Genomic DNA, 4966 nt, shown 5'->3' on the forward strand with positions numbered 1-4966 from the left:
CAATTCTGCACTTTATTCTTGTATGCAATGCTACGATTGGGAAGGTCAACCTTCCCTTCTCAATATGGCCATCATCAGTGATCAAATCAAATCAAATCAAATCAAATTTATTTATAGGGCCCGACAACACACGTTAATGTCCCCATGGGCCGTACAGATCTTCTTTAAACAAGTCAAGAAGAAAACATAACAATAAGTCAAGAACAGAACAAGAACACCATAAGGTCCAAACATTTTTAGATGAATGCAAATAAATGAAAGAATGCAAGCACTCCCAGACATACCCCACGCGAAGGTAAGGAAAAACTCACTAAAACCTAACAATAGGGAAAAAAGCTCCACAGGCAGTGTGGAGGAGAGAAACCTTAAAAGGGCCATTCAAGGGGGGATCTCCCTTCTTAGATGTTGGTGATAGTAGTGTTGCAGACGGACAGTTGGTAAGCATGCACTCATGTGTGTAGTGGAACACAGATGAGTGCATGCAATAGCAACTGTACATTTTGAAAAATTAAAGATAGAGCTAATAGCGATAGCAACTGAACATTTTGAAATATTAAAGATAGAGCTGATAGCGAATCTATTTGAGGCACAGGGGCGGCGCAAAGAGGGTCACGTCCTCCCCGTCTTAGTCAAGGGACATTGAACACTCCGGTCGTTGCTCAGGGACAGCCGGAGACAGGGAGATAGGGGCGGCGCAGAGAGGGTCGCGAACTCCCCGACATCATCGCGGGACATCCGGCACTCTGGTCACCACTACGAGACCTCCGGAGACAGGGGGGCACGCAGAGGGGGTCGCAACCTCCCGGCCTTCGTCACGGGACGTCCAACACTCCGGTCAACACTCCAGGACAGCAAGTCATAGGGAGACAGGGAGACGGGACAGGCGTTAGACAGCTCATGAGATTGTAGTAGGCGGACATAGCAATAGATACAAGTGGTAGGCATATATGTGAATGGAGTAGATATATGAAGTAGGCGTATTATGTGAATAGAATAGAAGTACTTAACCCAGCAATGAAACCGCGTTGACTGTTAATCTGTTAACAGTCTGTTAATACTGTTAATCAGTTGACAGGACCACGGACAGACGGCGGTGAATAACTGATCCAAGGCCTCGGAGGTGCATGTAGAGCAGTCACTACAATCTTGGCCAAGACCCCGAGGCATCCATCACCTTAGTCAGCGCCAGGGGACGGGCACTCAGAGAGAAGGGGGAGGGGGGGGGGGGGGAGGGGGGGGGGGGAGGGGGGGGGGGGAAGAGGGGGGGGGGGGTCAGAGTTAGAGAGTTCCCATGTTTGTGGTGCTGCAAAGGAGCAGACATGTAGTACCCTGTAGTGCCATGTAGTACCATGTAGTACCCCGTAGTGCCATGTAGTACCCTATAGTACCCTGTAGTGCCATGTAGTACCCTGTAGTACCCTGTAGTACCCTGTAGTACCCTGTAGTGTCATGTAGTACCCTGTAGTGCCCTGTGGTACCCTGTAGTGCCATGTAGTGCCACGTAGAGCCATGTAGAGCCATGTAGTACCCTGTAGTGCCATGTAGTACCATGTAGTACCATGTAGTACCATGTAGTACCCTGTACCCTAACTAAACTACCCTGTAGTAAACTACCCAGTGGTACCATGTAGTACCCTGTACCATAACTAAACTACACAGATTAATCTAAAGGTCAGTCCCCGACCAGGTGAGATCAGGGTAGGTTGAAGGAGAGAGAGAGAAAAGATGAGTCTTAAGCAGGGATTTAAAAGCTTCGACAGAGCAGGCGCCCCTGATGACGGCAGGTAATTTGTTCCACAGGTAGGGAGCATTGAATCCTTGTGTTGTGTTTATTATAGCTCCATGAAATTATGTAGATGAAAAAATAGGGACTGCTGCCTTATCATTTCATTGAGCTGTAAGTTTATTCAGCAAGTTTATATGGAAGCTCCAGTCACTGCATCTTCATTTGATCACATGTTGCCCTGCTGCTGCCATTGTGTCAACAGGGAGACCATGCATCCAATAACAATATATTTTGAGGCACTGTTGAGGAAAATAGGGGAGATTCATGTGGTGAAATGACACCATGGGTGACATCTGATTTAAAGGAACACACCAACATTATGGGAAATGCACTCTTCTCCAAAGTCAGACAAGAAGATAGATACCTTGGTAACCACATTTCCCATGTCTGCGTGTTCCTTTAACAGAACAGGGGTACCCTATTCTATTCCGTTTGTTCAGTTTGTATTTGTTTTTGTCCTCCAGACTCCGGCTGCAAATGTTTGACACGTTTTTTAAACTGCCGTTTGATAAATGTGTCACCTATTCAGAAAAGAAAAGGGGGAAAAAAGATGGCATGAAAGTAAAACTAACCTTGGAATATAATTGACCTTATTTGATCTTAAGCCCTGCCCTCTTTTCTTGATCCTCCAATCACAACTGTTGCTTCCCTCAGACAAATGGCAGTTGTGACCTTTCGTTACTTGTGCTGTATAATGACAATACATTTGGATCTAATATAATATAATTAAACATTTGAATCAGAACGGTATTTCAGGAGGGTAATGGCTAGAAGGCATCCACATTACAGCATTGTGGATTCATCACATGACCCACCTTATGGGCTCTCTCTCTCTCTCTCTCTCTCTCTCTCTCTCTCTCTCTCTCTCTCTCTCTCTCTCTCTCTCTCTCTCTCTCTCTCTCTCTCTCTCTCTCTCTCTCTCTCTCTTAGCCATTAGCCCAGAGATGGTGTAATGGTTGCCTCTAGACCCACAAGTAGCCTACCCCTGCTGGCATAGGATCAAGAAATGACAGAACCTTCTCTCCTGTGTCTCCCCTACATTCTCCCTCTCAGCTTTCCTACTGTCTCAATAAAGAACCTTCTCTCCTGTGTCTCCCCTACTTTTTCCCTCTCAGCCTTCCTACTGTCTCAATAAAGAGCATTCTCTCCTATGTGTCCCCAACTCTGTCTCAGCCTTCCTACTGTCTCAATAAATAACCATCTCTCCTGTGTCTCCCCCACTCTGTCTCAGCCTTCCTACTGTCTCAATAAAGAACCTTCTCTCCTGTGTGTCCCCCATAAATAACCTTCTCTCCTGCGTCTCCCCTACTTTCTCCCCCTCAGCCTTCCTACTGTCTCAATAAATAACCATCTCTCCTGTGCAGGGGCGTAACTATGGGGGGGGGGTCCCCGGGAAAAGTCCCCTGCATGATTTCAGAATGCACTTATTGTCCCCCCCACGTTTTTACCGTCCAAAGATAATACATGCACGCGACCGCGGCGACCGCACGGCCAGCACTGTGACTCGCTACAGTACTCGTCTTTGCATAATAATAGCGTACATGTAGTACATGTAGTGATTGTTAATTGTACATAATTCACCCACGGAACTATTGTTAGGAACAAGAGTTCCGCCCGAACATTATACCTGGTGGCACTACCTGCCATCACAGGTCAGTCGACTGCAAGCAACGTAGTTGCGAGCGAACGCTTGCAAAAATGTGTAAAAAATAAAAAACGTCTTTGATAGCTTCTTTGTAATGGGGAAATACCAACTGATGAGCCAGAAGAGGAGCCTACGACCTATAAAGCTTCTTTTAATAAACAGGAGTCATACTTAAAATATGGGTTTATCGCAACAGGTGACTCTCGCGTGTTGACATGGCAACACGAGGTAGTGACGCAACTGTGTTCAAGTCGCAGAAGATAAAGTAGTTGCATTCAACGCGAGTGGACATTTGACATGTTTCAAAGTTGGGATTTTGGAGGATCCAAAACAATGGGCAGGGCTGCATTATGGTGAGTTGTGTTTTAATAATAATAATAATACATTCGATTTATAATACACCCGCCGAGGTGCTGCAAATCAAATGGCCACCCTACTGATCTGTTCATGTTATAATAATAATAATAATACATTCGATTTATAATACACCCGCCGAGGTGCTGCAAATCAAATGGCCACCCTACTGATCTGTTCATGTGTTATAATAATAATAATAATACATTTGATTTATAATACACCCGCCGAGGTGCTGCAAATCAAACATGTATATGTCGCTTACAGTTTATTATGCCTATGCAGCTCGTTTATTTTGACAGAGTTAAACATTTTTCACAATCATTATATTAAATTAGCGGACGTGGAGCCGGACAAGCCCTGGCTCCACGATGACCACCTCTTACAAGAGGCGCCACCGCCTGGGAAAATGCGTATTGCACACCTGGTATTAGAAAAAAAAATTAGGTATGCCCCACTGTCTGTGTGCCCCACCTATATTCTAGAACTCTCTGGCTCCACCTCTGTCTGTGTGCCCCACCTATATTCTAGAACTCTTCCACCTCTGTCTGTGTGCCCCACCTATATTCTAGAACCCTTTGGCTCCACCTCTGTGTTGCACAACATAGCACAACACAAGTTCTGATCTGATCAGGCCTTGTGTTTTCCAAGCACTTCTAAAATACACACGGGACTACAAATGATCAAAATCCACAATCCTAAATCTCTGGAATGGGCATGGTTCTGATCATAGTTGTCTGGGGGAAAAAACATCTGCCAACTTCGCTTGGCCTTTTGTGAGGTCGAGAATAAGTTACAGGAAAGGGACAATAGACAATCAGTTACATAGTATTCCATACTTGCCAGAGGAGAATGACGGAAGGTTTTTGCCCTTCTATATCCTTCCACACAGTCCAGAAATATGCAGAGGTGATACAAAAGGTCAAATATTGTGTAACTGCATGGAAAAAACAAAAAAACTGTACAATACTTTGTACAGTACATAAGAGCCTTAGCCCCTTAATGGGCTTTCTGCCAGCTCACTGGCCAGTTTACTCCCGGGTTCAATTCCCGGCAGCAGTATCTCCGGCTTGGTCAGTCGTCCCTACGAATACAGGCAGAGTTTGCAGGTGGAAAGCTGGTGGGGTATGAGTACTGGCCATTGCAGGTAGCTATTCTACTGCCTGTTCAGCAGGGAGGGG

Source organism: Notolepis coatsorum (genome assembly GCF_963971535.1).
Source record: "Notolepis coatsorum genome assembly, chromosome: 3".
In the NCBI taxonomy this organism is placed as follows: Eukaryota; Metazoa; Chordata; class Actinopteri; order Aulopiformes; family Paralepididae; genus Notolepis; species Notolepis coatsorum.